The 13166-nt window shown below is 48.5% G+C and overlaps 1 protein-coding gene across 6 annotated transcripts in view; it reads left to right on the top strand.

Moving 5' to 3' along the window:
- Positions 1-4963: 4963 nt before the first annotated feature.
- LOC105467913 (myosin heavy chain 11) overlaps positions 4964-13166 on the top strand; it is a 152802-nt gene continuing 144599 nt past the window's right edge. For all 6 annotated transcript variants that reach the window (XM_071084164.1, XM_071084165.1, XM_071084163.1 and 3 more), the window contains exon 1: positions 4964-5114. The gene's annotated coding sequence lies outside the window, so the exon portion shown is untranslated. The remainder of the gene's footprint in view (positions 5115-13166) is intronic.

Genomic DNA, 13166 nt, shown 5'->3' with positions numbered 1-13166 from the left:
TTTGTTTTGTTTTGTTGAGACAGGGTCTTGCTCTGTTGCCCAGGCTGGAGTGCACTGGTATGATCACAGTTCACTGCAGCCTCAAACTCCGGGGCTCAAACAATCCTCGTACTTCACTCTCTAGTTGGGACTACAGACACACACCATCGTGTCCAACTAATTATTATTATTATTATTTTATAGAGACAGGGATCTTGCTATGTTGCCTAAGCTGGTCTCGAACTCCTGGGCTCAAGCAATCCTTCCACTGCAGCCTCTCAAAGTGCTGGGATTACAGGCGTGCCCAGCCACTTTGGGGCTTTATTTTTAGGCCAACAGCAAAAAAAGACTGTAAGAGAGAAATTTCCCCTTGGCCGTCTTGTTTCATGAATTCATGGAAACTCCCATTAAACAGCCCGTCACAAAAAAAGATATGCCAAGGAAAATTACTTGACAGCACTCAGTCAAAGTGACATTTTAAAAAGTGACTATTGCCTCCTCCATCTTAAAAGAACTGACCTTTTGAGCCATGAGAAATAAAACAGAGGCATCTGATCGAATGATAACAACGCACTTTTGAAGATTCAAACATCAGAACTTCATGCATTGGACAGATATCTATTGAATGACTGTTAGGTGACATACTGTCCCTGCCTGCTTCCAGAGTGTACCAGAAAGGTCTGAGATAGTTCGTAAAGGCCTTCATAAGTGCTGTCATATTTAACAATCAGAAAGGTACTTGAGGCAAAGAATCTGATCATCTTTGCTTTTCCTTGAGAAAATGGGCTCAAAGAGGTTTACTGACAATCCTAAAGCTGCTTGGTTGGTGCTGAAGAGATCTGGGTTTAAAAAACTCAGACTTCTGTCTACTATGGACTGTGTCAGAAAGACTTGGGTTGGAATTCCTGTTCTACCACTGCTGTGTTATTTAACCTCTCCAAACCTAGATTCTCCACAGTAAAATGGGGGTAGGGAGGGGATTAAAGTACGTACCTTATTTTTTACAGACAAGGTCTTGCTCTGTCGCCCAGGCTAGAGTGCAGTGGTGCAATCATAGTTCACTATAGTTCACTGCAGTTTCAACCTTCCAGGTTCAAGAGATCCTCCTACCTCAGCCTCCCTAGTAGCTAGAACTGCAGGCTACACCACACCCAGCTGCTATTTATTTATTTATAGAGATAGGATCTCACCACGTTGCCCAGGCTGGCTACTTTAAAAAAAAAAAAGTTTTTTTTCAAGATAGGGTCTCACTCTGCCACCCAGGCTGGAGTATAGTGGCACAGTCTCAGCTCACTGCAACCTCTGCCTCCCAGGCTCAAGGGATCCTCCCACCTCAGCCTCCAAAGGAGCTGGGATTACAGGTACCCACCACCACACATGGCTAATTTTTGTATTTTTTGTAGAGACAGGGTCTCACTATGTTTCCCAGGCTGGTCTCAAACTCTTGAGCTCAAGCAATCCTCCTGCCTTGGCCTCCCAAAGTGCTAGGATTACAGGTGTGAGCCACCATGCCTGGCCTTGGCTACTTTAGTTTGTTTGTTTTTGAGATGGAGTCTTGCTCTGTCACCCAGGCTCCCAGGCTGGAGTTCTATGGAACAATCTCAGCTCACTGCAACCTCTGACTCCTGTGTTCAAGCAGTTATCCTACCTCAGCCTCCCAAGTAGCTGGGACTACAGGTGTGCACCACCACGCCCAGCTAATTTTTGTATTTTTAGTAGAAATGGGGGTTTCACCATGTTGGCTAGGCTGGTCTTGAACTCCTGACTTCAAGTGATTCACCCACTTTGGCTTCCCAAATTGCTGGGATTACAGGCGTGAGCCACTACTCCCGGCTGCCTACTTTAATTTTTAATAAAGGGTTGTTAGATAAGGGGTAGGCGAGAGAATGAAGTAAAACTGAGTGTTTGTTACAAAGTCTCCAATTGTTAATCACATTATAATTATTCTCTTTTAAAAGTTACCAACAAGAGGCCGGGCGCGGTGGCTCAAGCCTGTAATCCCAGCACTCTGGGAGGCCGAGGCGGGCGGATCACGAGGTCAGGAGATCGAGACCATCCTGGCTAACACGGTGAAACCCCGTCTCTACTAAAAAAAATACAAAAAACTAGCCGGGCGAGGTGGCGGGCGCCTGTAGTCCCAGCTATTCGGGAGGCTGAGGCAGGAGAATGGCGGGAACCCGGGAGGCGGAGCTTGCAGTGAGCCGAGATCGCGCCACTGCACTCCAGCCTGGGCAACAGCGTGAGACTCCGTCTCAAAAAAAAAAAAAAAAAAAAAAAAAGAAAAAAAAAAAAAAGTTACCAACAAGTTATTTAAAAAATCAAATGGAACCCTTTGGAAGTACAGTGTTCATGCCTCTAGTATTAATGCCACTTTTTACTTCGGGCCAGCAAATTAGATTCCGATGGCCTGCCCTGCATTCTCTTTCCAGGATGGGAAGGGGATGGTTGACTTCAATTTTCCCCCTTCCATTACTTCTCTGCTCTATATCATTTCTGGGCTGATGCAGGGACGATTTCCACTCCTTTTACAGCGTAGATGTTAAAAGCATGTGGGGAGCAGCTCATTCATCATTTTCCGTAGAGCTTTACCCCTCACTTTCCCAGTCAGCTGAATGCAGGCTGTTCTTGACTCTCTGATCTAGGCCCCTTGCAGGGCAAGGGCCAGGCTCAGGAGTTTCCAGGGTGAAAACCAGGTGAGCTTGATGCTGGAAGGATGAAGAAGGACCCAAGAGGGTCTGAGATGCAGAGCTTTCCAGAGGGACCTGGGAGCCTGCAGGGAAAGAGTGCTCTCGTTGTATCCCGAGGCCTGGTGCAACTCTAGTTGGTTTCACGTTTGTTACCAATAACAGCAGCTAACATGAAGCAGTGCACAGTGTTCATTTTACATGGATCATCTCAAGGACTGCTTACAAAAAGGCCAGGAAGTAGCTGATGTTCTTCCCATCGTACAGGTAGGGAAACTGAGGCATGGAGAGGCAAAGTTACTTGCCCACGGTCAAATAGGTAGAAAGCAGCACTGGCAGATTCAAAGCCAGACATCCATTCTCAAAGACATGCCCTGGGCCTCAAGTCCAGTCTGCCTGGACACTTCCCTTCAATGTCTCCTTTCTGGAAGTGAATGTCGTCATCAGAAAGGTTCCAGTGCCAGCACCAATCCATGACTGTCCCAGTGAGAGCTTGGGCAAATCCCTTTACCCCTGCGGGGACTCAATTTTCTCACCTGCAAAATGGGGGTATTAATGAAGCTACCCCCCCACCCCGCCCGCACGCCCCTCGCCCTCAGCCCCTCCACCTGATTGCAGGAAGAGGGATTGTAGAATAAGGGCCTGCGCCAAGTACAAAATCCAGGAGGGGTCTGCCCAACTTTAACCCCTTCTCCAAACCCTCTGGCCTGAAGCAGCAGAAATCCACGGCAGACTGGGGGCTGCCCCCTTCCGGGCCTGCCCGAAGCAGAGGGGTCCCCTTCGCGCCCAGCGGGGCGACTGCCGCCCGTGGCTGCGTGAAGGGCCCCCTCCCCCGACGCCGGGGAGCAGGGAGGCCTCTCGGCACCATATTTAGTCAGGGGGAGCGGGCAGCCCCGAGCTGGTATGCGGAGCTGGGAATTCCTGCAGGAAGGAGTCCGCGCCTGCCCTTTTTGGGTTGTCTCCCGCCCGCCGCTCCCGCCGCGCCGGGGGAGGGGGACCGGCTCGGCCCGGCCCGGGAACCTCGGAGAAGCCGGTGCCGCGCGGGGAGCGGAGAGCCCGGGCTGCCCGCGGGTCCCCGGCCTGGCGTGGGGCCAGCCCACCGCCTCGACTTCCTTTTATGGCCTGTGTGTGCGTGCGTGGACAGGAGGGGAGAGGGACGGGGAGAAGACGGAGAGCCTGGGGAACAGAGAAAGAGAGAGAGATCGCACAGAGATAGGAGTGAGACACGCGGGAGGGATGGAGAGCAAGAGACAGAGAGACCAGAGACAGGGTGAGACACGAGGGAGAGACAGAGACATCGACAGACCTAACAGTGAGAGGGACAGAGACAAAAGATAGAGCGAGAGACAGCAATGATCAGAGTGACAGACATGCAGAGACAGTGGCAGAGACACAGCGAGAGAGACTGATGGAGAGACAGCGTCAGTCACACAGGAGAGACACAGACTGGGACCAACACGGGGCAGAGGAGAGTGGCGCCGAGATAGAGAGACAGGGAGTGCAATTTTAGGCGAGGAATCCTTGGGGAGGGGCAGTTGTAGAAGGGAACTCGCAGACTCTGGGGGCGCACCCACTTTATCCTTGAATCTTGACACTCGCACCTTGTAAATTACGTAATTATCACCGCCACCGCCTCCACCACATTTTGCAGCTGCGGACACCAAGGCTCAGAGAAGTGAAGTGACTTGCCCATGGTCACGCAGCTGGCGAGTGGCACACAGGGTGGGGGGACTGCTGAAATAACCACAGTGGGCTTATTTTTCATTTTTATTTGTATTTTGGTCGTGGAGGTGTGGGTGGAGGTGGAGATGGCAAGTTGGGAAAAGTAAAAACTTCCCCTTCCTGCGCCGTTCCCAGCAAGGGTGGGGGCCTCCTGTCTTGCACTTTGCAAAGTTCAAGAAATCCCCTTTCCCTACCCTTCACGCTGCACAGCCGGCCCTCTTTCCAGACAGTGCGATGCCAATAAAATGGGAAGTGAGGTGGGAGATGTCAAGTCAGATCCACCACAGCCCCAACACGGGGAGGAAGAGGTTAAAGCCTGCGCGGCTGCAGCCGACTCAGGGAAGACATTCTCAAGCATCCCGCACACACGCTGCCTGCTCGACCCCCTTTCTCTAGGGATCCGGAGCGTCTGCGATCGCCTCCGGCCGGGAGTGAGACTCCGGTCCCTGTGCGCACCTGTTCTGTGCGTCCTTGTCCCCCGGAGCGCCCCAGCCCCTTGCGCTCCCGCCCCGGGTGCGCCCTGCAGGGGGCGCGGCGAGGGGGCCGCGAGGGACCCTCCCCAACTCCACCCCTTCGGCCTCCTCCCCTTTCCCACCCGCGGGCAGCTCCGGGTCTATAAAGAGAGGCGTCCGAGACGCGCAGGGAGATTTGGACGCTCCGGCCTGGGAGGTGCGTCAGATCCGAGCCCGCCATCCAGTTTCCTTTCCACTAGCCCCCAGTGGGAGATCTGTAAGTAGTAGTTGTCCTTCTGGGGGCAGATTGCAGGGGGTTGGGGGTGTTAAAAGTCCTATAGGGTATTCTATAGGGGCTGGGTTGCACTTAGGGGTCCCTGTTGTCAACCTCGTAAGGACCATGGTGGGGGTAGAGTTGTGATTTGGATGTCTCTCTGCCCTATCATCCTAGATTATCCTAGACTTTCCCCAAACAGCATTTCTCAAGGTTGCCAGTGAGAAGTACTATTTTGGGGGTGCTTATTAACGATATCAATGCCTGGACCCAACTCCATTTCCCAACTCTAGAATCCCCAGAAAAAACGGCCTTAAAAAAGAAAATCAGTCCTGGGTGATTCTTGTTAAGAGGCTAATCCAGGAGATATACTCCCCTGGAAATCTCAGAGGTTCAGTGCAGACAGTCAGGCATCTCACTTTTATTCTAGGCACCAAAAAAACACAGCTCAACTTCACCGAAAAGTCACTTGCTATCACACAGACAGGCAAGGTGAGGCTCCTAGTGGATTTGACGGTGTTGCACAGTTGTGTTGATAATGCATTAAATCAGTTAAAAACACATGGGCATAGGCTTAGCAGAAAGGGAAGTGTTTTTATCAGTTCTATCAGGTACTATGTTGAGAACCCCTGGGAGATAAGGCTGGTTGTGATCTAGTTTATTACAGCCCACTTTTTCATCTTCTACAAATTAAAAAAAAAAAAAAAAAATCTCACCCAGGTTGACCCCCAAGGGCCCCCAGATACCCAGGTGGGCTCCAAAGTCTCCATTTGCTTCCACGATCTGCAGGTGCGTTAGGTAAGATTACACTGGAATTTCCCACAGAGTCACCTGTGTCAATGCCTCTCTCCTGTCCAACCAAATGGGTAAAACGAGAGAAAGTGTGGCTACTGTCTGTTGTAAGTTTTCTTCCAGCACAGGGTCTGGTAGGGATTTTGCCACTTGAGAAAAAGTACCATTCAAACCATGCTTGTCCAGAAGTAAAAGAAAACATTTAGAAACCCAAGGCCGGGAGGGTTTAGTTGCAGTATGAAGAACTGAGAGATTAAATTGTGAACTGTCTGGGATTTGATGAAAAGAAGGCAGGCTGTTAGTAAACTGCTTTGTGTAGTTTTTTGTTTGATTTACTTAACGATACTATTTTAGAATTATTGAGAGAGGGAACTTGACGCTGAACTGAAAGTCATTAGATGGCAGGATGTGAAATAAGATAGGGAATTTTGTTGGAAGGAAATTGATGTTTTCCCATTGAGATAGCTACTGTTGATGGAACACTTAAGTGCCACACGCTGTTGCAACATTTAACTTATCTCATTTAATCTTTGCAACAACTTCATAAGAAAGGCATTATGATGTCTGTTTAGTATACAAGGCAGCTGAGGCTCAGAGAGGTAAAGTGTCACACAGCCATCAAGTGGTAGAACCCATTCCCGGGTCTGTTTGAGTCCAAGTTCATACCCTTGACCCCACTATCTTCTTTACCATGGACTCAAACTTGTTGGGGTCAGGTTTCTGGTGGGACTAAATGCTTCCAACAAAGTAAATGTTTATCACCATGTCTTTTGAAGAAAACATAAACTGACTTTTTGCACATTTAAAATAAAAGGCACTGTTTGTCCCCTGGTTGTGGGGGCGGGAAGTGATCTAGTTGAAACCAGTGACCCTACGTGGGCTGCCACCCCTAGAGTCCAGAACATGAACTAGTTGGGCCTTTTACGAGAAGCCGCCAGGCTTGCCCTGTAAACACCATGTATTTTTATTATCATGTCCAAAATAGATGTGTTATTCCCTACAAGGTATTTGTTATGGATTTGTTATCATTACTTTTCCGTGGGAGGGCTGAGATTGAGGCAAACATGTCCATTTATGGAAGCGTTTTCCATGAGGCCATCCCCAGCCCCCTCGTCAGTTACCCAGCCTTGCACTACGGCCCGGTTGGTCCCGGCCCTGGGGATTTCTCTACTGTATCCCTTACCCATTGAAGAACTGGTGGAGAAGCCCTAAGGAGAAGAGATTTGGGAGAAAAGTGGGATTCTTTTTCCCTAACTCTCTTATTCAGAAGTTTGATTTTTTTGGGGTGGGGGATGGGAGGGAATTGTCTCCTTTCCACAGGGCTTGAATCGAAACAGGTGGGTTTTAGGCTTTAGGCACAAGGTTGTAATTCCAAGAGTAGATATATAGTAGATTTTTCTTGAAAACCAAGTTCAATTTTCAATCCAGTAGAATCATAGAAGGTCATAAACAAATTTAGAAATCATCTCCAGCACCTCCCAAAACCTCACTTTCTCATCTGGGCAATGGGGTAATGAGAATAACTCATGTTTCTTGGGTACTTTTGCCTGGTGAGATGCTGAGCCCTTTGTGGACATTATCTTAAGTCTTCATAACAACCCTTTAGAGTAGATACTGTTATTATAACTGGCTTGATTTTACAAATATGGCATCTGAATAACTTGCTCAAGACAGCTAGTCAGTAAGGAAAACAAGATTCTACAAATCTAGGTCCTTCTAACTCCAGAGTTTAACAGATTACCCTCATGGGAGGATTTGATGAGCTAATGTGTATGAAGGGTTTAGCACAGTGCCTAGGCCCTGGGAAACTTTGGTAGATGGTTATTTATAGTAAACACAACCAGAGTTCAAGATGTTTGCTCAGTATGGCATGGCTCATCTTTGGCAGAACTGGGAAGCCTAAATTATGTGGCCTTTAAAGGAGAAGCTTTTCTTAATGTTTCTTCCCTTTGATCTCATCAACCCCATTTCTATTGGGCTGAAAGTGGTGATTAGAATCTTTAATATGTTTAGCTACCATTCCTTTGCTGGATTGGGAATGTTACAAACTCCAATAACATTTGTTTAGGGTTTTGTTTGTTTTTGAGACAGAGTCTTGATCTGTCACCCAGGCTGGAGTGCACTGGTGCGATCTTGGCTCGTTGCAACCTCCACCTACTGTGTTCAAGCACTTCTCCGGCCTCAGCCTCCTGAGTAGAGAGTAGCTGGGATTATAGGCGCCCACCACCATGCCTGGCTAATTTTTGTATTTTTAGTAGAGATGGGATTTCACCACACTGGCCAGGCTGGTCTCGAACTGCTGACCTCAAGTGATTCGGCTGGCTTGATCTCCCAAAGTGCTCGGATTATAGGCGTGAGTCACCGTGCCTGGCGTATTTAGGGTCTTGATGGCATACTTTAAGGGATGGCCTTTTTGCTCTCTATGTCTTCTCCCTCCACCCCTCACCTTTCAACATTTAACCCTGGCCACACAATGGAGGAAAGATTGAGTTTAGAGAAAGCCAGGCAAGAATTTGAAAGAAACCTTGCATGTGATCCAAGGACAGAGGAAGAAGCTGTTCACAGCGGCTGAAAGGGGAGGTTGGACATCTGTGACTTGTATCAGGGTTTCAGGGGCTAGGGAGGAAAAACCTCATCAAAGTTGTGAGGAAAGGGCCATAGAGGCCAGGTGTGGCAGGTCAGACCTGTAATCCCAGCAATTTGGGAGGCTGAGGTGGGGGGATGGCTTGAAGTCAGGAGTTTGAGACCAGACTGGGCAACATAGCAAGGCACCATCTCTACAAACAAATTTTGAAAATGAGCTGGGCATAGTGGCATGCATCTGTGGTCCTAGTTATTCAGGAGGCTGAGGCAGGAGGATTGCTTGAGCCCAGGAGTTCAAGGCTGCAGTGGGCCATGATTGCATCACTGCTCTCCAGCCTGGGAAACAGAATGAGACTCTGTCTCAAAAAAAAAGATTCAGGGCATAGCACTTTACTGTACCAGGCTGAAAAATACAAGGCCCAGAGAGGGCAAGTGACTTGCCTAGCGTCACCCAGCGAGTTTTAGGCAGAGCTGAGACTTGTAACTCGAAGTCCTAAGGTCTTCCACAGGCTAACGAATAGCTTGTTTGTGCTCAAAGGATGAAGCAGTGAGTTGTTAGGACAGGACTGTGAACAGGACTGACGCATTCAGATGTGTTAAACATCGCTAATGCCATCTCTGAGTAAATTAGGCTTCAAACAGATCTGGATTCTAATCCTGGCTCCAACTTTTACAAGGGAGGGCCTTGTATTTACCTTTCAGGACCTTGATAGTCTTAGCAGGAAAATGGGAATAATAGATAATGCCACTCTTTCAGCCTTGGACTTTTTGTCTAATTATGTGAATTTACCTGTAGGATAAATTCCCAGACATGCCATTGCTCAGTTAAAGGGCATGCATATCTAAAATTAATAGATACTGCAAATGACCAGCTAAAGACATTGCAGACCGGGCACAGTGGCTCACGCTGTAATCCCAGCACTTTGGGAGGCCGAGGCAGGTGGGTCACCTGAGGTCAGGAGTTCGAGACCAGCCTGGCCAACATGGTCTCTGCTAAACCCCATCTCTACTAAAAATACAAAAATTAGCTGGGTGTGGTGGTGTGCACCTGTAATCCCAGCTACTCGGGAGGCTGAGGCATGAGAATCACTTGAGCCTCGGAGGCAGAGGTTGCAGTGAGCCGAGATCACACCACTGCACTCCAGCCTGGGCAACAGAGTGAGAGTCAGTCTCAAAAAAAAAAAAAAAAAAAAATATTGCAAATTGCAACTTGTTGCAGTCACCTATGACAGGAGTCCCCAACCTCTTGGCACCAGAGACTGGTTTTGTGGAAGACAATTTTTTCCAGGGACCTGGGATGGAGTGGGGGTGGGGAGGATGGTTTTGGGATAAAACTGTCCCACCTAAGATCATCAGGCATTGGTTAGATTCTCATAAGGAACGCACAACCTAGATCCCTTGTGTGTGCAGTTCACAATAGGGTTCACGTTCCTGTGAGAATCTAATGCTGCTTATCTGACAGGAGGCGGAGCTTAGGCAGTGATGCTCACTCACCCACTGCCCAGTCCTGCTATGTGGCCTGGTTCCTGACAGGCCATGGACTGGTACTGCAGCACAAGGGTTGGGGACCCCTGACATAGCAGGCTATACATTTATTTTAATCTGTGGTATGCCAGAATTGTAAAATATAAAACACAGTGGGGCTTTTAGGGCCAGAAATAACCAGTTCTTGCTCACTTCCAGAGGCATCCTTCACAGGGGCTACAGTAACTCTTACCAACCAAGTTTTCTTGGTCGGGAGGAAAAAATAGTGTTACACAGTAAGATAACTTCTTTCTGCAGTTATTTGAAAGCATTGGTATTCAGATGATTAGGCAGATGTCACAAGGCAATAAGAAAGTGACAGGTTCACCATTCACTTTTTTTTTCTGTGAAAGTGAGGTAGGGCTTTCTTGGGAACAAGCCCTTGGGAGGTGGGGGGATGTGAATGGTGAGGGGAGGGTGGAAATGGCAGAGGAGGGTCAGGGGCAAGAAAGGGACTTTCTGCTAAGAATTAATTGGGTATCCATTTACTCTTAGCAGAAAATTAGGATTAGATTCTGTATTCTACTCCTGATTCCAAATTTTACAAGTGGGGGCCTTGCATTTACCTTCCAGGACCTCAGTCATCTTAGCAGGAAAATAGCAACAGCAGGTGATGCCACCTTACAGAGCGCTTATGAGACATAGTCAGATGGTCTCTATCTAGGCAGCTGTCAGGCCCGATACCTGATGAATACAGTGGCTATTACTAATAATAGATCTAAACTGCCTTTTTGGTACTACTGGGCACCTGCTGAGCAGGTGCATTTAGAGTACCCAGTCCCTCTCCCTGCGACATATTTAACGCCTGGACCAGGCCTCGAACGAGGATTTCCACTGCAGAGATCCTTCCAGCTGGTGAATTGTGTTGCAGATCAGGTTCAGAGAACTTCCGTTTTGCCTGTGTGGCATTCATTCATTCGTTTATTTGAGAGATGGGATCTCACTGTGTTGCCCAGGCTAGTCTAGAACTCCTAATTCAAGCAATCCTCTTGGCTTGGCCTCCCAAATTGCTTGGATTACAGGTGTGAGCCACTGTGTCCAGCCCTTTATGATGTTTAGAATACAAGCAATTTTTCTTTCTTTCTTTCTTTTGAAATGGAGTCTCACTCTGTCACCCAGGCTAGAGTGCAGTGGCATGATCTCAGCTCACTGCAACCTCCTCCACCTCCCAGGCTCAAGCGATCTTCCCACCTCAGCCTCCCGAGTAGATGGGACTACAGGCATGTGCCGCCATGCCTGGCTAATTTTTGTATTTTCTGTAGAGATGGGGTTTCACCATGTTGCGCAGGCTGGTCTTGAACTCCTAAGCTCAAGCGTTCTGCCTGCCTTGGCCTCCCAAAGTGTTGGGATTACAGGTGTGAGCCACAGTGCTGAGCCCTGCATGGTATTTAGAGTATGTGCAATACTCTAACATCTGGTCTGGGTCACTCTGTATTACTTACCTGATCTCCAAAAATATTTGGGTTTGTGTCTCTGGTCCAAAATCTTCAGCCAATGGCTTGACAGCTGGTCTGGGTCACTCTGTATTACTTACCTGATCTCCAAAAATATTTGGGTTTGTGTCTCTGGTCCAAAATCTTCAGCCAATGGCTTGACAGCAAAATCCTGAGGAAAGCTGTTGACCAGGAGAGGTGATATGCAAATCCTATACTCTCTGGGCTCTGGGATATTTAATTTACTTACTTATTTATTTATTTATTTTGGAGACAGAGTTTTGCTCTTGTCGCCTAGGCTGGAGTGCAGTGATGTGATCTCAGCTCTCTGCAACCTCCACCTCCTGGGTTAAAGCGATTCTCCTGCATCAGCCTCCCGAGTAGCTGGGATTTCAGGCGCCCACCACCACACCTGGCTAATTTTTGTATTTTTAGTTGAGACAGGGTCTCACTGTGTTGGCCAGGTTGGTCTTGAACTCCTGACTTCGGATGATCCTCCTCCCTCGGCCTCCCAAAGTACTGGGATTATAGGCATCAGCCACCACGCCCGGCCTAATTTACTTTTTATTAATGTTGAAGCAGAGAGGGTAAGATCTTTTGCCCCTTAGTTCCTCTGGGAAAAATGAAACTGATGACAACAAAACCTAAAGCAGCCTGACATTCTCAGTTGGTCCAGTTTCAGCCCTTTGGCCAGGAGTCACAGACGGGTCCCACAGCATGGTAGAGCTAGGTCAGCCTACCATTGATTTCTTTTCCCTAAATGAAAAACACAAGGCCCAGAGAGGGCAAGTGACTTGTCCAGAGTCACCCAGCGGGTTTGGGGCAGAGCTGAGACTTGTTACTTGACATCCTAAGGTCTTCCAGAGGCTAATGAATAGCTTGTTTGTGCTCAAAAAATGAAGCAGCCTGGGCACGGTGGCTCATGCTTGTAATCCTAGCACTTTAGGAGGCTGAGGCAGGCAGATCGCTTGAGCTCAGGAGTTCGAGACATTTGTTTTCATCAAAACATTCAAGAAAGTCGGACGAGGTGGCTCAGGCCTGTCATCCTAGAGCTTTTGCTGGCCAACGCAGGAGGATCATTTGAGATCAGGAGTTTGCAACCAGCCTGGGCAACATAGCAAGACCCCCATCTTTACAAAAAGTAAAATTAGCCGGGCATAGTGGCCCACACCTGAGGTGGGAGGATCCCTTGAGCCCATGAGTTTGAGCCTGCAGTGGGCTATGATTGCACCACTGCTCTCTACCCTGGGCATATAATGAGACCCTTCCCCCAACCACAATCATTGAGAGCAGCTCTTGATGAGTGAACTGTACTTTGTGATCAGCAGTTCTGGGTAATAATTTCAGAGATGTCCTTTCAGCCCTTGGAGCTGATGCAGGACCTTAAACATGAGCGATGGTGGAGGAGGGAGGATTGGGAAGGTGCACCAAGGTAGATGGAGAGTGTCCCTGGGGTTGGGCCAACTGGTGGTCCATCTCTGGTCCAATGTGTTCACCTTGCCCCCGTCTGACCTTCTGCAGTCGGTACTCCAAGTTGAGTTTGACTAAGTGAGAGCTGCTCTCAGCTTTAATGGCCTTTCCCAAGGCAGCCCTTGTTTTTATTCTAAAGCTGTGGTTCTCAACTGGGAGTAGTTTTGCCACCCCAGGGGACATCTAGCAGTGTCGGGAGACACTTTTGATTGTCATGAGTGGAGAAAGGGGTGCCACTGGTATCTGGTGGGCA

The sequence above is a fragment of the Macaca nemestrina genome, chromosome 18, assembly GCF_043159975.1.
Source record: "Macaca nemestrina isolate mMacNem1 chromosome 18, mMacNem.hap1, whole genome shotgun sequence".
Classification (NCBI taxonomy): Eukaryota; Metazoa; Chordata; class Mammalia; order Primates; family Cercopithecidae; genus Macaca; species Macaca nemestrina.
The sequence above is the reverse complement of the archived record's forward strand: the minus strand, read 5'-3'. Positions and strand labels throughout refer to the sequence as shown.